General features: G+C 41.9%; 1 long non-coding RNA gene across 1 annotated transcript in view; it reads left to right on the top strand.

Annotated features, from left to right (window-relative positions):
* Nucleotides 1–23,056, top strand: part of LOC128641339 (uncharacterized) — an 85,577-nt gene that overhangs the window by 9,738 nt on the left and 52,783 nt on the right. The window contains exon 2 of the long non-coding RNA XR_008399474.1: nucleotides 4,151–4,239. This is a non-coding gene — a long non-coding RNA (uncharacterized LOC128641339). The remainder of the gene's footprint in view (nucleotides 1–4,150; nucleotides 4,240–23,056) is intronic.

Consider the following 23,056-nt stretch of genomic DNA (forward strand, 5'->3'; position numbering starts at 1 on the left):
GTACTGCTTAGGAATGGCATGTGAGCACCCTGGCAAGCAATTTTAAGACTATTAAAGGGATTGGAAAGTCAAAATTAAACTTGCATGATTCCAATAGAGTATGTCATTTTAAGTCATTTTTTAAATTAAATTCTAATTTCAAATGTGCTGTGTTTTCTTGGTATCCTTTGTTGAAAAAGAATATGCACATATCCTACACTAGTGGGAGCTAGCTGCTGATTGGTGCCTTCACCCATTTGTCTCTTGTGATTGGCTAACTAGATGTGTTCATCTTGCTGCCAGTAGTGCAATGCTGTTCCTTCAGCAAAGGATAACAAGAGAACAAGGCAAGTTTGATAATGGAATTAAATTGGAAAGTTGTTTAAAATTTTATGTTCTATCCAAATTATGAAAGAAAATGGTGGGGTTTCCTGTCCCTTTAAATACAGTAGAATTGCATAATCAACAAATTTATAATAAAGTCTGATAAATTTCAGTTAGCTAAATTTTCCTCCCTTCTGCATCATGTGACAGCCATCAGCCATTCTTAGAATACATATATGTATACACTGTTAGTTTTTGCCCATGCTCAGTAGGAGTTGGTGCCTAATAAAGTTTTCATATAAATAGATTGCGCACATTTTGATAATGGAAGTGAATTTGAAAGTTGTGTCATGAAAGTATTCCCATGATTTGTTTTTTTTTGTCTGTGTACATGTCTAGTTATTATACAGTTAGATCTTGATCCTTACACAAAGAAACAAAGTTAGAAATACATTCTAGCTAAAACAATTAAACTGCTCTGTGTAGTTAAAACAATCTATTTTTTTATGATCTTTACCCACCTTTCGCCTAGATTACGAGTGGCGCACAAACTGTAGTGTAAGTGCTCTATGGTTTTTTTTACATCTCCCTAGAGTGTCTTCAGCCTCAACAGAGCTAAACTGAGAGCTTCTAAGTAAGTTTTTACACAGTTTTATACTGGATTTTTGTATCAGTATCTGTGCATCTTATTCTTTATAGTAATGTCTATTAGATGCAGTTATATGAAAATTGGTGTATGCTGTCCCTTTAAGTGTTTCACAATGTCTCTTTGCAGGTGACAAGAGCGACAGTGTTAAATAATACAATGCTGTAGTGAATTAGAACATTTTATTACTACTTTAAACTGTCCCTTTAAGAATTATATCTACTGTCAACTAATGACAAATTCACACCTTACTACAAACCAGGGAAATTATTCTGTAGTTGTAAAGGAGTGGGGGGTTTCTAGATAAGATTTTCGATAAGCTTTTTAAATTGGATAACATCTTAGTTTTAGTCCCACAACTGAAGAAGGAGATATTGTTTGTGCCGTAAAGCTCTCCTCTTGCCTACAGCGCTGTTATGTAGAAGAGATCTCTGGCACGTACTCCCAGACACAATGAATTACAACAAAGAGGTTTGAACCGAGAAGCTGTGCAACAGTAGTCAGCTGATCTAACTCATACGCTACCTTACATTTGTGTGTCTTTGGAGATTTCCATTTTAATAAATCCTCTGATACCTGGGGCTCGATCACATATGCAGCGTCGCCCGCAAAAGCTGGCGACGCCAGATTTTACGCGATTTTGGTATTACATATACGGCGTAGCATACAAGTTACGCGCATATATTTCACCCTTTGGAGTTATTTTTTTTACCCGTAGACTAACATAGAACAGCAGCGCAATTTGGTATCCAATATAAAGCGCAAGGACTTACGCGCGCAGAATTCAGCAAATCTACTCCATTCTCATCTCGCCACAAATTGCAGGCGCAGCAACTCTTGCACTGACTAAAAAAGCAACGTAACTCCCTGGAAGCCTTAACAAACACATACATTTAAGCAGCATCTCAAGGTTAAAGGGACAGTATACTATGATATTGGTTTTTTAAGGTTTATTTGTGTATTTGAAATAGTTTGAAGCCACAACATAATCAAATGGATTGAGCTTGTAGGTACTTTATCACATTGTGGACATATACTTGCTTATTTACTTTAAATTTCTTCTCAAAACAATCAACAATACTTGGAGGAGAGAACAATGGGAAATCATAATTGTATTACCTTCATCTCTTTATATATGGGTTTATATATGAATTTTGAATAGCATAATTACGTGTCGCATTTTTATATGAAATCGCGGTTCATTTTTACGAGTGTTCGCCTAATTTGCATAAAACTACTCTTTATTGACACTTTCCATGGTTAAAATACTGGCGTAAGTTACTTGCAACGACTAAAATGTGTATTTGCGCACATTTCAGAAGATCGCCAGTTTGTCCTACTTACGCCAGTTTAGCATCTAACGGTGCAGTATATGTAATACCCCGATGTGCGAGGTGAAATTACGGGCGGCGCGGGTTTCCACCCTTGCGCCGAAACCTGCGCCGTATATGTGATCGCGCCCTTGGTATCATTTGTAAACAAAGATTTAGCCATTTGGTGCACCCTACAGGGGTGTAATGTGTTAACAAACACACCTTTTATCCAAATGTTTAGACTTAAAGGGACATTGTACACTAGATTTTTGTTTGCATAAATGGTTTGTAGAATCCATTTATACAGCCCATCTGGGAGCGTTTTTGTAACAATGTATAGTTTTGTTTATTTTTAAGAACTTTGTGCTGATTTTCAGACTCCTAACCAAGCCCCAAAGCTTTAGATTCCTGCTTAAAGTGCATGTAAAGTCAAGCTTGTTGCTCATCCTCATAGTGTGCATTGCAATAAAAAAATGTACTTTAAGTCATGATTATTTCTAAATCACACCTGAAAACGATATATATAGTTATTTACCTACTATTATTATACTCGATAACTCCGCCCGCCATTTTGTCCCTCATTTCGGCTTTGATTGACACTTCTATCATTAAATCTTGTTTTTCACCCCGGGGCGTTCAGCCCCTATTCTGACATGTCACGGGACGTTACTGCGCATGCGTGAACTACCCGATGACAGTTACAGAAGCAATGCGCGTCCACGACTTGCGCATGCGCAAAACTAAGGAGCAATCAGATGCCGCTGGTGATAGCATATGAATTTCGGAACGCATGCACATATTGCCCTGAAACTTGGAAACGCATGCGCAAATTGAGTCATGCTCGTGAATACACTTCTGAGCTACGTAATTGAGCATGCGGGACCGCTCTATAATGTAATGCAGGGCAAATACAGGAAGCACAGGATGGGAGGAGTTTAAAAATATAACGGAGGTAAGTTGAATTACCAAATATAGACAAGTATTATTATTATTATTTTTTTAAATATTGCGGTTTAACTAAAGAGTAGATTTGGAATTAGTAGGCAAGAGGAATTTAACAAAAATTTACATTCACTTTAAAGGGACATTCTACCATAGAATTGTTATTGTTTTAAAAGATAGATAATCCCTTTATTACCCATTCCCCAGTTTTGCATAACCAACACAGTTCTATTAATATATGTTTTACCTCTGTGATTACCTTGTATCTAGGAACCTTCTTCCAGCCTCCTGATCACATGACTGTGACTGTTTATTATCTATTGTCTTGCATTTAGCATTGTGTTGTGCTAGATCTTAACCCTTTAGTGACAGGGTTAAAGTGTCTACATTGGAACAGCTGTTCCGATGTAGACAAATTGAAACTACGCGATCGTGCATACGATCATGAGATTTCAATTATTGGATTGCATCTGGGGGGCGTCCCTACAACCCTAGGAACGCCCTCCAGACCGCGATCAAGTCCTTGAAGCACAGAAGGCTTCAGGACAGCCGTTTGTTATGACGTTCTATTCCGTCATAACGGCTTTAAAGCCCAGTATAAATATGACGGAATAGAACGGCATAACGGCGTTAAAAGGTTAAATAACCCCCTGTGCCTGATCACAGTGTTATCTATATGGCCCACATGTACTTTCTGTCTCTTTGTGTTAAAAAGAGATTTAAAAAGCATGTGATAAGAGGCAGCCCTCAAAGGCTTAGAAATCAGCATATGAGCCTACCTAGGTTTAGTTTAAACTAAGAATACCAAGAGAAAAAAGCAAATTTGATGATAAAAGTAAATTGGAAAGTTGATTAAAATTTAAAGTCCTATCTGAATAATGAAAGTTTAATTTATACTAGACTGTCCCTTTAATCCTGTCTGTGTAATCTGTGTTTTAATATGCAGGGGGAGTGTCTGCTGTTCCTGGTTTCTCAGCCCCTTTCACTGGGTGTCTCAGACTACCTCATCAACAGTGCTGAACTGGGAGCTTCTAAGTAAGTCTTTAAAAGGTTTTATACTGCATTTTAGATCGGTATCTTTGCATATTCTTCTTTATATCAGTGTCTATTACATGCAGTTATATGAATATTGGTGTATACTGTCCCTTTAAAGAATCCTTCGCTTGGTTAAGTTCCCATCATGATTTTCTGACTTTGCTGCTTCCTTTCTGATTCAGATAGAGAATACAGTTTTAAACAACTTTCCACTTCTGTTATCTAATTTGCTTCATTCACTTGGTATCCTCTGTTGAAGGAGTAGCAATGCATTACTGTGAGCTATCTGAATGCATTGGGTGAGCCAATAGCATGAGGCATATATGTGCAACCACCAATCAGAAGCTCCTGAGTCTATTTTGGTATCATTTTCAACATGGGATACTAAGAGAACAAAATAGATTAGTTAATAGAAGTCATTTGGAAAGTTGTTTAAAATCGCATGCTCTATCTGAATCATGAAAGAAAAAAAATGGGTTTCAAGACCTTTTATTACAGAGGTTACAACTCAGAAAAAGATCAGTAGAAAACACTGTGGGTTCCTGTGTAGTAGTTGACCTAGGGAGCAGCCTTCTTATATACAGACTATAAAATACATCTATCTGCCTGTCTTTCTCTCTCTGTCATCTGTCACATATTATACGAATCCCAAGAATAATAGGCTCTCAGTCCATGATGAAATAATTAAAGTCCACTTTTATTGTAACACAAGAAATGCTCACATGATGAAAAAAGCTGGTGGAAACTGGCTTACGCATTTCATCAGTAAGCCGTAATCAAAGCCTGTTTTACTGCCGAAACGCGTAAGCCCAATTTCCTCTTCACCACCTTTTTCCATCATGTGAGCGTTTCTTGTGAACTTTTTAATTGATACAATAAAAGCAAACTTTTATTATTTTATCTTGGATTGAGCGCCTATTCTTCTTGTGATTCGTATATCCATATTCCAGCATTGCGCCTCATCCATCCTTATACCTACTCTGCAGACTTACTCCCAGAGTCTTACAGCCTTGATAGGGCACTGGTTTTCAAACATGTTCTCAGATCTCCCCAACAGGCCAGGTTCTCGAGATTACCTTAAATGAGAGCAGGTAAAATGGTTACTTATCAGCTGATTATTTCACCTGTGCTCTTGTTCAGATATCTTTAAAATGTGGCCTGTTATGGAGACCTAAAGACAGGTTTGAAAACCAGTGGTCTAGGGTGACGTCAGCATCCGTGAGCCAAGTCTGACCCGAAGCAAGAATCTGGCAGTGAGTAGAGCAAGACACTGTATTGCACTCCTGGATCAAGTTAAATGTGGTGTCGCTTCTCACAAAGATATCTGGATTTGCTTTGTTTTACTCAGGAACCGATAAGCAGAAAGATTTGGCTCTGAGAGAAAGGCTCCAATATACTATACAGGGAGTGCAGAATTATTAGGCAAGTTGTATTTTTGAGGATTAATTTTATTATTGAACAACAACCATGTTCTCAATGAACCCAAAAAACTCATTAATATCAAAGCTGAATAGTTTTGGAAGTAGTTTTTAGTTTGTTTTTAGTTATAGCTATTTTAGGGGGATATCTGTGTGTGCAGGTGACTATTACTGTGCATAATTATTAGGCAACTTAACAAAAAACAAATATATACCCATTTCAATTATTTATTTTTAACAGTGAAACCAATATAACATCTCAACATTCACAAATATACATTTCTGACATTCAAAAACAAAACAAAAACAAATCAGTGACCAATATAGCCACCTTTCTTTGCAAGGACACTCAAAAGCCTGCCATTCATGGATTCTGTCAGTGTTTTGATCTGTTCACCATCAACATTGCGTGCAGCAGCAACCACAGCCTCCCAGACACTGTTCAGAGAGGTGTACTGTTTTCCCTCATTGTAAATCTCACATTTGATGATGGACCACAGGTTCTCAATGGGGTTCAGATCAGGTGAACAAGGAAGCCATGTAATTAGATTTTCTTCTTTTATACCCTTTCTTGCCAGCCACGCTGTGGAGTACTTGGACGCGTGTGATGGAGCATTGTCCTGCATGAAAATGTTTTTTTTTAAGGATGCAGACTTCTTCCTGTACCACTGCTTGAAGAAGGTGTCTTCCAGAAACTGGCAGTAGGACTGGGAGTTGAGCTTGACTCCATCCTCAACCCGAAAAGGCCCCACAAGCTCATCTTTGATGATACCAGCCCAAACCAGTACTCCACCTCCACCTTGCTGGCGTCTGAGTCGAACTGGAGCTCTCTGCCCTTTACCAATCCAGCCACGGGCCCATCCATCTGGCCCATCAAGACTCACTCTCATTTCATCAGTCCATAAAACCTTAGAAAAATCAGTCTTGAGATATTTCTTGGCCCAGTCTTGACGTTTCAGCTTGTGTGTCTTGTTCAGTGGTGGTCGTCTTTCAGCCTTTCTTACCTTGGCCATGTCTCTGAGTATTGCACACCTTGTGCTTTTGGGCAATCCAGTGATGTTGCAGCTCTGAAATATGGCCAAACTGGTGGCAAGTGGCATCTTGGCAGCTGCACTCTTGACTTTTCTCAGTTCATGGGCAGTTATTTTGCGCCTTGGTTTTTCCACACGCTTCTTGCGACCCTGTTGACTATTTTGAATGAAACGCTTGATTGTTCGATGATCACGCTTCAGAAGCTTTGCAATTTTAAGAGTGCTGCATCCCTCTGCAAGATATCTCACTATTTTTTACTTTTCTGAGCCTGTCAAGTCCGTCTTTTGACCCATTTTGCCAAAGGAAAGGAAGTTGCCTAATAATTATGCACACCTGATATAGGGTGTTGATGTCATTAGACCACACCCCTTCTCATTACAGAGATGCACATCACCTAATATGCTTAATTGGTAGTAGGCTTTCGAGCCTATACAGCTTGGAGTAAGACAACATGCATAAAGAGGATGATGTGGTCAAAATACTAATTTGCCTAATAATTCTGCACTCCCTGTATATAGTTTGCCAATCACAAGCTGTGCAAATACATGTAAGATAGATGATAAAAAGTGCACTGAACTACATTTTATTAGCCTTTATAATAAGGTATTGCGATAAATCTCAGTTAGTTATTATGCCTCTTTGCACAATGTTATATTGTTATCATTACATCAGAAGAGATCAATAGAGAAGATATTTGAACTCTACAAATTGTAGTTCTTTGACTGGACAGCAGAGGTCACCCTAACCCTATTTAACTTCTAAAATATTGACAATTTTTTTTTCATTCTCATCACACAGTGTAATGTGATTTTGTTTTTCACTTACCTTTTAGCAATGTCTTCCCAATTATCCATTTTACCTGCTTGGGTGTATTGAATTATTCACTAATAGCCCCTTTACTTTTATTTTGTATTTAGAATACTTACTTCCGCTTCTTAATTTACCACTAATACTGAACGTTTCAATACTTAAAGGGACATGAAACTCAAACATTTTCTTTCATGATTCAGATAGAGAATACAATTTCTCCAACATAGGTGTGTCCGGTCCACGGCGTCATCCTTACTTGTGGGATATTCTCTTCCCCAACAGGAAATGGCAAAGAGCCCAGCAAAGCTGGTCACATGATCCCTCCTAGGCTCCGCCTACCCCAGTCATTCTCTTTGCCGTTGTACAGGCAACATCTCCACGGAGATGGCTTAGAGTTTTTTAGTGTTTAACTGTAGTTTTTATTATTCAATCAAGAGTTTGTTATTTTAAAATAGTGCTGGTATGTACTATTTACTCAGAAACAGAAAAGAGATGAAGATTTCTGTTTGTATGAGGAAAATGATTTTAGCAACCGTTACTAAAATCCATGGCTGTTCCACACAGGACTGTTGAGAGGAATTAACTTCAGTTGGGGGAACAGTGAGCAGTCTCTTGCTGCTTGAGGTATGACACATTCTAACAAGACGATGTAATGCTGGAAGCTGTCATTTTCCCTATGGGATCCGGTAAGCCATGTTTATTAAGATTGTAAATAAGGGCTTCACAAGGGCTTATTAAGACTGTAGACTTTTTCTGGGCTAAATCGATTCATTATTAACACATATTTAGCCTTGAGGAATCATTTAATCTGGGTATTTTGATAAGTTTATATCGGCAGGCACTTTTTTAGACACCTTTCTCTTTAGGGGCTTTCCCAAATCATAGGCAGAGCCTCATTTTCGCGCCGGTGTTGCGCACTTGTTTTTGAGAGGCATGACATGCAGTCGCATGTGTGAGGAGCTCTGATACATAGAAAAGACTTTCTGAAGGCGTCATTTGGTATCGTATTCCCCTTTGGGCTTGGTTGGGTCTCAGCAAAGCAGACACCAGGGACTGTAAAGGGGTTAAAGTTAAGAACGGCTCCGGTTCCGTTATTTTAAGGGTTAAAGCTTCCAAATTTGGGGTGCAATACTTTTAAGGCTTTAAGACACTGTGGTGAAATTTTGGTGAATTTTGAACAATTCCTTCATATTTTTTCGCAATTGCAGTAATAAAGTGTGTTCAGTTTAAAATTTAAAGTGACAGTAACGGTTTTATTTTAAAACGTTTTTTGTACTTTGTTATCAAGTTTATGCCTGTTTAACATGTCTGAACTACCAGATAGACTGTGTTCTGAATGTGGGGAAGCCAGAGTTCCTTCTCATTTAAATAAATGTGATTTATGTGACAATGACAATGATGCCCAAGATGATTCCTCAAGTGAGGGGAGTAAGCATGGTACTGCATCATTCCCTCCTTCGTCTACACGAGTCTTGCCCACTCAGGAGGCCCCTAGTACATCTAGCGCGCCAATACTCCTTACTATGCAACAATTAACGGCTGTAATGGATAATTCTGTCAAAAACATTTTAGCCAAAATGCACACTTATCAGCGTAAGCGCGACTGCTCTGTTTTAGATACTGAAGAGCATGACGACGCTGATAATAATGGTTCTGAAGGGCCCCTAAACCAGTCTGATGGGGCCAGGGAGGTTTTGTCTGAGGGAGAAATTACTGATTCAGGGAACATTTCTCAACAAGCTGAACCTGATGTGATTACGTTTAAATTTAAGTTGGAACATCTCCACATTCTGCTTAAGGAGGTATTATCCACTCTGGATGATTGTGACAAGTTGGTCATCCCAGAGAAACTATGTAAAATGGACAAGTTCCTAGAGGTCCCGGGGCTCCCAGAAGCTTTTCCTATACCCAAGCGGGTGGCGGACATTGTAAATAAAGAATGGGAAAGGCCCGGTATTCCTTTCGTCCCTCCCCCCATATTTAAAAAATTGTTTCCTATGGTCGACCCCAGAAAGGACTTATGGCAGACAGTCCCCAAGGTCGAGGGAGCGGTTTCCACTTTAAACAAACGCACCACTATACCCATAGAAGATAGTTGTGCTTTCAAAGATCCTATGGATAAAAAATTAGAAGGTTTACTTAAAAAGATGTTTGTTCAGCAGGGTTACCTTCTACAACCAATTTCATGCATTGTCCCTGTCGCTACAGCCGCGTGTTTCTGGTTCGATGAGCTGGTAAAGGCGGTCGATAGTGATTCTCCTCCTTATGAGGAGATTATGGACAGAATCAATGCTCTCAAATTGGCTAATTCTTTCACCCTAGACGCCACTTTGCAATTGGCTAGGTTAGCGGCTAAGAATTCTGGGTTTGCTATTGTGGCGCGCAGAGCGCTTTGGTTGAAATCTTGGTCAGCTGATGCGTCTTCCAAGAACAAGCTACTTAACATTCCTTTCAAGGGGAAAACGCTGTTTGGCCCTGACTTGAAAGAGATTATCTCTGATATCACTGGGGGTAAGGGCCATGCCCTTCCTCAGGATCGGCCTTTCAAGGCCAAAAATAAACCTAACTTTCGTCCCTTTCGTAGAAACGGACCAGCCCAAAGTGCTACGTCCTCTAAGCAAGAGGGTAATACTTCTCAAGCCAAGCCAGCTTGGAGACCAATGCAAGGCTGGAACAAGGGAAAGCAGGCCAAGAAACCTGCCACTGCTACCAAGACAGCATGAAATGTTGGCCCCCGATCCGGGACCGGATCTGGTGGGGGGCAGACTCTCTCTCTTCGCTCGGGCTTGGGCAAGAGATGTTCTGGATCCTTGGGCGCTAGAAATAGTCTCCCAAGGTTATCTTCTGGAATTCAAGGGGCTTCCCCCAAGGGGGAGGTTCCACAGGTCTCAGTTGTCTTCAGACCACATAAAAAGACAGGCATTCTTACGTTGTGTAGAAGACCTGTTACAAATGGGAGTGATTCATCCTGTTCCATTAGGAGCACAAGGGATGGGGTTCTACTCCAATCTGTTCATAGTTCCCAAAAAAGAGGGAACGTTCAGACCAATCTTAGATCTCAAGATCTTAAACAAGTTTCTCAAGGTTCCATCGTTCAAAATGGAAACCATTCGAACAATTCTTCCTTCCATCCAGGAAGGTCAATTCATGACCACGGTGGATTTAAAGGATGCGTATCTACATATTCCTATCCACAAGGAACATCATCGGTTCCTAAGGTTCGCATTCCTGGACAAGCATTACCAGTTCGTGGCGCTTCCTTTCGGATTAGCCACTGCTCCAAGGATTTTCACAAAGGTACTAGGGTCCCTTCTAGCTGTGCTAAGACCAAGGGGCATTGCTGTAGTACCTTACTTGGACGACATTCTGATTCAAGCGTCGTCCCTTCCTCAAGCAAAGGCTCACACGGACATTGTCCTGGCCTTTCTCAGATCTCACGGATGGAAAGTGAACGTGGAAAAGAGTTCTCTATCTCCGTCAACAAGGGTTCCCTTCTTGGGGACAATAATAGACTCCTTAGAAATGAGGATTTTTCTGACAGAGGCCAGAAAAACAAAACTTCTAGACTCTTGTCGGATACTTCATTCCGTTCCTCTTCCTTCCATAGCGCAGTGCATGGAAGTGATAGGTTTGATGGTAGCGGCAATGGACATAGTTCCTTTTGCGCGCATTCATCTAAGACCATTACAACTGTGCATGCTCAGTCAGTGGAATGGGGACTATACAAACTTGTCTCCGAGGATACAAGTAAATCAGAGGACCAGAGACTCACTCCGTTGGTGGCTGTCCCTGGACAACCTGTCACAAGGGATGACCTTCCGCAGACCAGAGTGGGTCATTGTCACGACCGACGCCAGTCTGATGGGCTGGGGCGCGGTCTGGGGATCCCTGAAAGCTCAGGGTCTTTGGTCTCGGGAAGAATCTCTTCTACCGATAAATATTCTGGAACTGAGAGCGATATTCAATGCTCTCAAGGCTTGGCCTCAGCTAGCGAGGGCCAAGTTCATACGGTTTCAATCAGACAACATGACAACTGTTGCGTACATCAACCATCAGGGGGGAACAAGGAGTTCCCTGGCGATGGAAGAAGTGACCAAAATCATTCTATGGGCGGAGTCTCACTCCTGCCACCTGTCTGCTATCCACATCCCAGGAGTGGAAAATTGGGAAGCGGATTTTCTGAGTCGTCAGACATTGCATCCGGGGGAGTGGGAACTCCATCCGGAAATCTTTGCCCAAGTCACTCAACTGTGGGGCATTCCAGACATGGATCTGATGGCCTCTCGTCAGAACTTCAAAGTTCCTTGCTACGGGTCCAGATCCAGGGATCCCAAGGCGGCTCTAGTGGATGCACTAGTAGCACCTTGGACCTTCAAACTAGCTTATGTATTCCCGCCGTTTCCTCTCATCCCCAGGCTGGTAGCCAGGATCAATCAGGAAAGGGCGTCGGTGATCTTGATAGCTCCTGCGTGGCCACGCAGGACTTGGTATGCAGATCTGGTGAATATGTCATCGGCTCCACCATGGAAGCTACCTTTGAGACGAGATCTTCTTGTTCAAGGTCCGTTCGAACATCCGAATCTGGTCTCACTCCAGCTGACTGCTTGGAGATTGAACGCTTGATCTTATCGAAGCGAGGGTTCTCAGATTCTGTTATCGATACTCTTGTTCAGGCCAGAAAGCCTGTAACTAGAAAGATTTACCACAAAATTTGGAAAAAATATATCTGTTGGTGTGAATCTAAAGGATTCCCTTGGGACAAGGTTAAGATTCCTAAGATTCTATCCTTCCTTCAAGAAGGATTGGAAAAAGGATTATCTGCAAGTTCCCTGAAGGGACAGATTTCTGCCTTGTCTGTGTTACTTCATAAAGAGCTGGCAGCTGTGCCAGATGTTCAAGCCTTTGTTCAGGCTCTGGTTAGAATCAAGCCTGTTTACAAACCTTTGACTCCTCCTTGGAGTCTCAACTTAGTTCTTTCAGTTCTTCAGGGGGTTCCGTTTGAACCCTTACATTCCGTTGATATTAAGTTATTATCTCGGAAAGTTTTGTTTTTGGTTGCAATTTCTTCTGCTAGAAGAGTTTCAGAATTATCTGCTCTGCAGTGTTCTCCTCCTTATCTGGTGTTCCATGCAGATAAGGTGGTTTTACGTACTAAACCTGGTTTTCTTCCAAAAGTTGTTTCTAACAAAAACATTAACCAGGAGATTATCGTACCTTCTCTGTGTCCGAAACCAGTTTCGAAGAAGGAACGTTTGTTGCACAATTTGGATGTTGTTCGCGCTCTAAAATTCTATTTAGATGCTACAAAGGATTTTAGACAAACATCTTCCTTGTTTGTTGTTTATTCCGGTAAAAGGAGAGGTCAAAAAGCAACTTCTACCTCTCTCTCTTTTTGGATTAAAAGCATCATCAGATTGGCTTACGAGACTGCCGGACGGCAGCCTCCCGAAAGAATCACAGCTCATTCCACTAGGGCTGTGGCTTCCACATGGGCCTTCAAGAACGATGCTTCTGTTGATCAGATATGTAGGGCAGCGACTTGGTCTTCACTGCACACTTTTACCAAATTTTACAAGTTTGATACTTTTGCTTCTTCTGAGGCTATTTTTGGGAGAAAGGTTTTGCAAGCCGTGGTGCCTTCCATCTAGGTGACCTGATTTGCTCCCTCCCATCATCCGTGTCCTAAAGCTTTGGTATTGGTTCCCACAAGTAAGGATGACGCCGTGGACCGGACACACCTATGTTGGAGAAAACAGAATTTATGTTTACCTGATAAATTACTTTCTCCAACGGTGTGTCCGGTCCACGGCCCGCCCTGGTTTTTTAATCAGGTCTGATAATTTATTTTCTTTAACTACAGTCACCACGGTTTCATATGGTTTCTCCTATGCAAATATTCCTCCTTAACGTCGGTCGAATGACTGGGGTAGGCGGAGCCTAGGAGGGATCATGTGACCAGCTTTGCTGGGCTCTTTGCCATTTCCTGTTGGGGAAGAGAATATCCCACAAGTAAGGATGACGCCGTGGACCGGACACACCGTTGGAGAAAGTAATTTATCAGGTAAACATAAATTCTGTTTTTAAACAACTTTCTGATTTACTTCTATTATCTAATTTGTTTTATTCTCTTGGTATCGTTTGTTGAAGAAGCAGCAATGCACTTATGGTTTCTAACTGAAAACATGGGTGAGCCAATCACAATCGATATATATATGCAGCCACCAATCAGCAGCTAGAATCTAGCTGCTGCTCATGAGCTTGCCTAGCTAAACCTTTCAGCAAAGTATAACAAGAGAAGGAAGCAAATTAAATAATAGAAGTAAATTGCAAAGTTATTTAAAATTGTATTCTCTATCTGAATCATGAAAGAAAATTTTTGGGTTTCATGTCCGGATTTGGGCCACATTGGATCATGGTACTTGGAGTTTCAGGGAGATTGCACTCCATTTGCTGGCTTAACCCCTTAATGACAATGGACGTACCTGGTACGTCAGTTGTCTAACAGAGTGCTGGAAGTGATCACAATCACTTCCAGCAGCTCTGAGGGTATTGCAGTGATGCCTCGATATGGAGGCATCCTGCAATACCCCTTTACAAGACTCCGATGCAGAGAGAGCCACTCTGTGGCCCACGCGTGCGCGTGCACGGGTGTGCGTGTGCACGTGGGCACGCGTGTGCACGTGGGCGCACGTGCACATGCGCGCATTAGCCACACTGACACCAATGAAAAAGTAAGGGGAAAAAAAGTTATTTTATTTTTTTTATATTTAAAAGGATCTGTGAGGGGGAGGGGGTGGGGGTATTGTGGGGGGGCTGCTACACTACAGAAATAATTAAAAATAAAAATAAAAGTTATAAATAAAATTAAAATAGTTTGGTTTGTGGGGCCAAACTGGGTACTGGCAGACAGCTGCCAGTACCCAAGATGGCGGTAATTAGGTAGGGGAGAGGGTTAGAGAGCTGGAGGGGGGGATCAGGGAGGTTGGTGCTAAGGCAGGGGTCCATCACAACTAAAATATTTTATAATTTTTATTTTAAAAAAAAAAAAAAAAAAAAAACTCTTTTATTTAGTACTGGCAGACTTTCTGCCAGTACTTAAGATGGCGGTAACAATTGTGGGGTGGGGGAGGGAAGAGAGCTGTTTGGGAGGGATCAGGGGGTGGGATGTGTCAGGTGGGAGGCTGATCTCTAAAATTAACTCTGCAAGCTCCCTACAAGCTACCTAATTTAACCCCTTCACTGCTGGGCATAATTCACGTGTGGTGCGCAGCAGCATTTAGCGGCCTTCTAATTACCAAAAAGCAATGCCAAAGCCATATAAATCTGCTATTTCTGAACAAAGGGGATCCCAGAGAAGCTTTTACAACAATTTCTGCCATAATAGCACAAGCTGTTTGTAAATAATTTCAGTGAGAAACCTAAAATTGTGAAAAATGTAAAGTTTTTTTTTTTTTATTTGCTCGCATTTGGCGGTGAAATGGTGGCATAAAATATACCAAAATGGGCCTAGATCAATACTTTGGGTTGTCTACTACACTACACTAAAGCTAAAATTAACCCTACAAGCTCCCTACAAGCTCCCTAATTAACCCCTTCACTCCTGGGCATAAAACACGTGGGGTGCGCAGTGGCATTTAGCGGCCTTCTAATTACCAAAAAGCAAACACAAAGCCATATGAGTCTGTTATTTCTGAAAAAGGGGATCCCAGAGAAGCATTTACAATCATTTGTGCCATAATTGCAGAAGCTGTTTGTAAATAATTTCAGTGGGAAACCTAAAGTTTGTGACAAAATTTGTGAAAAAGTGAACTTTTTTTTTTTTTTATCGCATTTGGCGGTGAAATGGTGGCATGAAATATACCAAAATGGGCCTAGATCAATACTTTGGGTTGTCTTCTAAAACAAAATATATACATGTCAAGGGATATTCAGGTATTCCTGACAGATATCAGGGTTCCAAAGTAACTAGCGCTAATTTTGAAAAAAAGTGGTTTGGAAATAGCAAAAAAAAAAAAAAGTATTTATTACCCCATAAATTGCAAAAAAAGCAAAGAACATGTAAACATTGGGTATTTCTAAACTCAGGACAAAATTTATAAGCTATTTAGCATGGGTGTTTTTTGGTGATTGTAGATGTGTAACAGATTTTGGGGGTCAAAGTTAGAAAAAGTGTGTTTTTTTCCATTTTTTCTTCATATTTTATCATTTTTTTTTTAGTAAATTATAAAATATGATGAAAATAATGGTATCTTCAGAAAGTCCATTTAATGACGAGAAAAACGGTATATAATATGTGTGGGTACAGTAAACGAGTAAGAGGAAAATTACAGCTAAACGCAAACACTGCAGAAATGTAAAAAACATAATTTATGCTTACCTGATACATTTATTTCTCTTGTAGTGTATTCAGTCCACGGGTCATCCATTACTTATGGGATTATATCTCCTTCCCAACAGGAAGTTGCAAGAGGATCACCCAAGCAGAGCTGCTATATAGCTCCTCCCCTCACATGTCATATCCAGTCATTCGACCGAATCAAGACAAGAAAGGAGAAACCATAGGGTGCAGTGGTGACTGTAGTTTGAATTAAAAATTTAGATCTGCCTTAAAAGACAGGGTGGGCCGTGGACTGAATACACTACAAGAGAAATAAATTTATCAGGTAAGCATAAATTATGTTTTCTCTTGTTAAGTGTATTCAGTCCACGGGTCATCCATTACTTATGGGATACCAATACCAAAGCTAAAGTACACGGATGATGGGAGGGACAAGGCACGAACTTTAAACGGAAGGAACCACTGCCTGTAGAACCTTTCTCCCAAAAACAGCCTCCGAAGAAGCAAAAGTGTCAAATTTGTAAAATTTTGAAAAAGTGTGAAGTGAAGACCAAGTTGCAGCCTTGCAAATCTGTTCAACAGAGGCCTCATTCTTAAAGGCCCAGGTGGAAGCCACAGCTCTAGTGGAATGAGCTGTAACTCTTTCAGGAGGCTGCTGTCCAGCAGTCTCATAGGCTAAGCGTATTATGCTACGAAGCCAAAAGGAGAGAGAGGTAGCCGAAGCTTTTTGACCTCTCCTCTGTCCAGAGTAAACGACAAACAGGGAAGAAGTTTGACGAAAATCTTTAGTTGCCTGCAAATAGAACTTCAGGGCACGGACTACGTCCAGATTATGCAAGAGTCGTTCCTTCTTTGAAGAAGGGTTAGGACACAGTGATGGAACAACAATCTCTTGATTGATATTCCTGTTAGAAACTACCTTAGGTAAGAACCCAGGTTTAGTACGCAGAACTACCTTGTCTGAATGGAAAATCAGATAAGGAGAATCACAATGTAAGGCAGATAACTCAGAGACTCTTCGAGCCGAGGAAATAGCCATCAAAAACAGAACTTTCCAAGATAACAGCTTAATATCAATGGAATGAAGGGGTTCAAACGGAACACCTTGAAGAACTTTAAGAACTAAGTTTAAACTCCACGGCGGAGCAACAGTCTTAAACACAGGCCTAATCCTAGCCAAAGCCTGACAAAAGGCATAGACAGAGCAGAAATCTGTCCCTTTAACGAACTAGCAGATAAGGCCTTTTCTAAACCCTCTTGTAGAAAAGACAATATCCTAGGAATCCTAACCTTACTCCATGAGTAACTCTTGGATTCGCACCAGAATAAATATTTACGCCATATCTTATGGTAAATTTTTCTGGTAACAGGTTTCCGAGCCTGTATTAAGGTATCAATAACCGACTCCGAGAAGCCGCGCTTTGATAGAATCAAGCGTTCAATCTCCATGCAGTCAGTCTCAGAGAAATTAGATTTGGATGATTGAAAGGACCCTGAATTAGAAGGTCCTGCCTCAGAGGCAGAGACCATGGTGGACAGGACGACATGTCCACTAGGTCTGCATACAAGGTCCTGCGTGGCCACGCAGGCGCTATCAGAATCACTGATGCTCTTTCCTGTTTGATCCTGGCAATCAGTCGAGGAAGCATCGGGAATGGTGGAAACACATAAGCCATGTTGAAGACCCAAGGGGCTGTCAGAGCATCTATCAGCACCGCTCCCGGGTCCCTGGACCTGGATCCGTAACAAGGAAGCTTGGCGTTCTGGCGAGACGCCATGAGATCCAGTTCTGGTTTGCCCCAACGATGGACCAGTTGAGTAAACACCTCCGGATGGAGTTCCCACTCCCCCGGATGAAAAGTCTGACGACTTAGAAAATCCGCCTTCCAGTTCTCTACGCCTGGGATGTGGATCGCTGACAGGTGGCAAGAGTGAGACTCTGCCCAGCGAATTATCTTTGAGACTTCTAACATCACTAGGGAACTCCTGGTTCCCCCTTGATGGTTGATGTAAGCCACAGTCGTGATGTTGTCCGACTGAAATCTGATGAACCTCAGTGTTGCTAACTGAGGCCAAGCTAGAAGAGCATTGAATATTGCTCTTAACTCTAGAATATTTATTGGGAGGAGTTTCTCCTGAGTCCACGATCCCTGAGCCTTCAGGGAGTTCCAGACTGCGCCCCAACCTAGAAGGCTGGCATCTGTTGTTACAATCGTCCAATCTGGCCTGCGAAAGGTCATACCCTTGGACAGATGGACACGAGAAAGCCACCAGAGAAGAGAATCTCTGGTCTCTTGATCCAGATTTAGTAGAGGGGACAAATCTGAGTAATCCCCATTCCACTGACTTAGCATGCATAATTGCAGCGGTCTGAGATGCAGGCGCGCAAATGGCACTATGTCCATTGCCGCTACCATTAAGCCGATTACTTCCTTGCACTGAGCCACTGACGGGCGTGGAATGGAATGAAGGACACTGCAAGGATTTTTCGAAGTTTTGATAACCTGGACTCCGTCAGGTAAATCCCTAGGAAGGAGACTCTTGTGAGTGGTGATAGAGAACTCTTTTCCACGTTCACCTTCCACCCATGCGACCTCAGAAATGCCAGAACTATCTCTGTATGAGACTTGGCCATTTGAAAGCTTGACGCCTGTATCAGGATGTCGTCTAGATACGGAGCCACCGCTATGCCTCGCGGTCTGAGAACCGCCAGAAGTGAGCCCAGAACCTTTGTAAAGATTCTCGGGGCCGTAGCCAACCCGAAGGGAAGAGCTACAAACTGGTAATGCCTGTCCAGAAAGGCAAATCTTAGGTACCGATAATGATCTTTTTGAATCGGTATATGAAGGTAGGCATCCTTTAAGTCTACCGTGGTCATGTATTGACCCTCTTGGATCATGGGTAGGATGGTTCGAATAGTTTACATTTTGAATGATGGAACTCTTAGGAATTTGTTTAAGATTTTTAGGTCCAAGATTGGTCTGAAGGTTCCCTCTTTCTTGGGAACCACAAACAGATTCGAGTAAAACCCTTGCCCTTGTTCCGTCCGCGGAACTGGGTGGATCACCCCCAATACTAAGAGGTCTTGCACACAGCGTAGAAATGCCTCTTTCTTTATTTGGTTTGCTGATAACCTTGAAAGATGAAATCTCCCTTGTGGAGGAGATGCTTTGAAGTCCAGAAGATATCCCTGAGATATGATCTCCAACGCCCAGGGATCCTGGACATCTCTTGCCCAAGCCTGGGCGAAGAGAGATAGTCTGCCCCCCACTAGATCCGTTTCCGGATAGGGGGCCCTCTCTTCATGCTGTCTTAGGGGCAGAAGAAGGCTTTCTGGCCTGCTTGCCCTTGTTCCAGGACTGGTTAGTTTTCCAGCCCTGTCTGTAACGAGCAACAGGTCCTTCCTGTTTTGGAGCAGAGGAAGTTGATGCTGCTCCTGCCTTGAAATTATGAAAGGCACGAAAATTAGACTGTTTGGCCTTTGACTTGGCCCTGTCCTGAGGAAGAGTATGACCCTTACCCCCAGTAATGTCAGCATTAATTTCTTTCAAGCCGGGCCCGAATAAGGTCTGCCCTTTGAAAGGAATATTAAGCAATTTAGATTTAGAAGTCACGTCAGCTGACCAGGATTTAAGCCATAGCGAATCCGGAGTTCTTAGCCGTTAGTTTGGTTAAATGTACAACGGCATCAGAAAAAAATGCATTAGCTAGCTTAAGTGCTTTAAGCTTGGCCATAATCTCATCCAATGGAGCTGTGCGAATGGCCTCTTCCAGAGACTCAAACCAGAATGCCGCAGCCGCAGTGACAGGCGCAATGCATGCAAGGGGCTGTAAGATAAAACCTTGTTGAACAAACATTTTCTTAAGGTAACCTTCTAATTTTTTATCCATTGGATCCGAAAAAGCACAACTATCCTCCCCCGGGATAGTGGTACGCTTAGCTAAAGTAGAAACTGCTCTCTCCACCTTAGGGACCGTCTGCCATAAGTCTCGTGTGGTGGCGTCTATCGGGAACATTTTTCTAAACATCGGAGGTGGGGAAAAGGGCACACCGGGTCTATCCCACTCCTTGCTAATAATTTCTGTAAGCCTTTTAGGTATAGGAAAAACGTCAGTACACACCGGTACCGCAAAGTATCTATCCAACCTACATACTTTCTCTGGAATTGCAACCGTGTTACAATCATTCAGAGCCGCTAATACCTCCCCTAGCAATATGCAGAGGTTCTCAAGCTTAAATTTAAAATTAGAAATCTCTGAATCCGGTCTCCCTGGATCAGATCCGTCACCCACAGAATGAAGCTCTCCGTCTTCATGTTCTGCAAATTGTGACGCAGTCTCAGACATGGCTCTCACATCATCAGCACGCTCTGTCCTTAACCCAGAGTTATCGCGCTTGCCTCTTAATTCAGGCAATTTAGATAATACCTCTGTCATAACAGCAGCCATGTCTTGCAAAGTGATTTGTATGGGCCTCTCTGATGCACTTGGCGCCACAATATCACGCGCCCCCTGAGCGGGAGGCGAAGGTACTGACACGTGAGGAGAGTTAGTCGGCATAACTTCCCCCTCGTTGTCTGGTGATAATTTCTTTACAGATATAGATTGACTTTTATTCAAAGTGACATCAATACATTTAGTACACATATTTCTGTGGGGCTCCACATTGGCCTTCAAACATAGTGAACAAGCAGATTCATCTGTGTCAGACATGTTTAAACAGACTCGCAATGAGACTAGCAAGCTTGGAAAAACCTTTCAAGTAAATTTACAAGCAATATAAAAAACGCTACTGCGCCTTTAAGAAGCACAAAAAAACGTCACAGTTGAAATAACAAGAACCAAATCAGTTATAGCAACCAAATCTTCACAGTAAATGTATTAAGTTAGAAAAGTATTGCACCCACTAGCAAATGGATGATTAACCCCTTAATACCCAAAAACGGATAATCAATTTAACAATTAACGTTTTTTGTCACAGTCAAACACACTGTCACAGGTCTGCTGTGACTGATTACCTCCCTCAAAATGACTTTTGAAGACCCCTGAGCTCTCTAGAGACATCCTGGATCAAGGAGGAAGAAGTAGGAAGACTGAAACTGAATTTTTACTGCGCAAAAAAGCTCTAAAGTAGGCTCCTCCCACTCCTATTACAACAGTGGGAAACCTCAGTTAATCGTTTCTATATAGAAATAAACAACAGCCATTTGTAAATTTCATGCCCCAAAAGATTTATCACCAAAGTACCTCACAAAAAACGAATAACATGCCAGTAAACGTTTTAAACATACACTTTTTTTTTTTTTTTTTTTTTTTTTATAAATAATTTTTATTATTTTGAAAGATGAATGAACATAAGAGCATCAAAAGCATGTACATACATATCAATAGTACATAAAACAGGATTAACAGGATTAACCAGAGATTATAATATATAAAGCAGTCTCATATAATAAGGGATACAAGAGAGAATGCTGAGTGTTTGAGTCCATATTCGGTGTCTGTTGGTCAGCGATCTTACTCCCACCTCTCCAGGTGAGAGTGCTAAAGTCCATTTGTTGTGAGAAGAGAACCATATTGCTATTAACCCATATAGATCAGCAAACTCCATAGCACGTAGAGGTTTCATCATAAATGTTTATACCAAAACTATAACTTAATCATAGAACATGACAATCAGAGATATTAACCAGGTTATATAGAGAAAAGGATATAAACTGTGTCAAGCTATCAAATAGGGGGGGGGGGGAGGACAACAAAACAAAACAAAAAAAAGAAGAAGAGAGGTACACACCGACAGGGGATATGAGCGGGGGGGATTTGGGAGGGGTTCAGATAGGGGAAAGGAAAGGGGAATGGGCAGGAGTATATATGCAATATTGGCCACAACCAACCCGAGGAACCCAAGTTCCCCAAAGTGTCTGTAAGAGGAATTACTCTGGGCGAAGTGCCCAAATTTTGGACTGAAGGTCTGCTGACCCATGGACATGGGAGACATAGGACTCCATTCTTTTAACAAAGTCCAATATATCAATCACCTGCTCCCAAGAGGGGGCGACGCGTTGCAGCCACATACGAGCTACAGCTAGTTTAACAGCCAGAAATAGGTAAATACAGAATAGTTTCTGAGGTAGAGTCAATTTTCTGGGTAAGATGTGAAACAGACATGAACTGGGGGACAAGGGTAAGTGAATACCCCCTAAAGAGCAATATCGGATTGTTTTTTGCCAAAGCGGCTGAATCTGTCGACAAGACCACCAGATATGATGAGGCGTTCCCAATTCCTCACAGCCCCTCCAACATTTGGGTGAATTGACTGCCGAGATTTTAAACAAACGGATAGGAGTCATATGCCATTGGAGCATAACCTTGAGGAATAACTCATACAGAGTTGTGCAGTGTATAGCTTTCTTGGTTAATTGGACTGCAATCCGCCATTGCTGTGGCTCGTGCGAGACCATCAGGGAAGATTCCCATCGCCGTATTGGAGGAGACTTATAGAAAACTGGAGGCTTCATGAGTGTGAGATACGAGATGGGCAGAAGTTTACCGGGAGATGTCATAGAATCCTAGCGTACTTCCCAAGCAGTTTTAGTCCTCAATGGGCCCGCACCAAAGCCCCACGATAGAAGAAGGCTACGTAATCTCCAGAATTCGAAGTGCAGCCGAGGAGGTGGACTAAACTTCCGGAGAAAGTCCTGATAAGTTAGTAACTTATCCCCTGCATAAAAATCTGCTATTCTAATCAAACCCAAAGCAAGCCATAAATTGGGGTGGGAGTCTGACAATGACAGTATCAGTCCTCTCAGGGAATGCGATGGCGAGGGATGCGGCGCTACGGATGAAAGATTGCGAACCTTATCCCAAAACTTCAAATTCGATTTTATAATAGGATTAGCCAAAAGGGCTGGCGGCCTAGAGTGTCTGGGGATCCACACCAAATCCTGTAGGGTGAACCCAGCCGGGAGGGATGCTTGTTCAATCTCTGCCCATCGGCTCTCCAACGGGAGCCTCCATTGGGTTACATGAGAGAGTCTGGCTGCCTCATGGTATTTTAGAATATTGGGGGCAGCCGCCCCACCAGCCAGTAGAGGCTGTTGTAGAATATTAGTAGCAAGTCTCGGAACCTTATTGCGCCAAATGAATTTGTTGCATAGCTGCTGAAATTTGTAAATTGTAGATCTAGGAATCGGGATGGGTAGAGAGCGGAATAGGTAGG

This window comes from Bombina bombina, chromosome 10, assembly GCF_027579735.1.
Source record: "Bombina bombina isolate aBomBom1 chromosome 10, aBomBom1.pri, whole genome shotgun sequence".
In the NCBI taxonomy this organism is placed as follows: domain Eukaryota; kingdom Metazoa; phylum Chordata; class Amphibia; order Anura; family Bombinatoridae; genus Bombina; species Bombina bombina.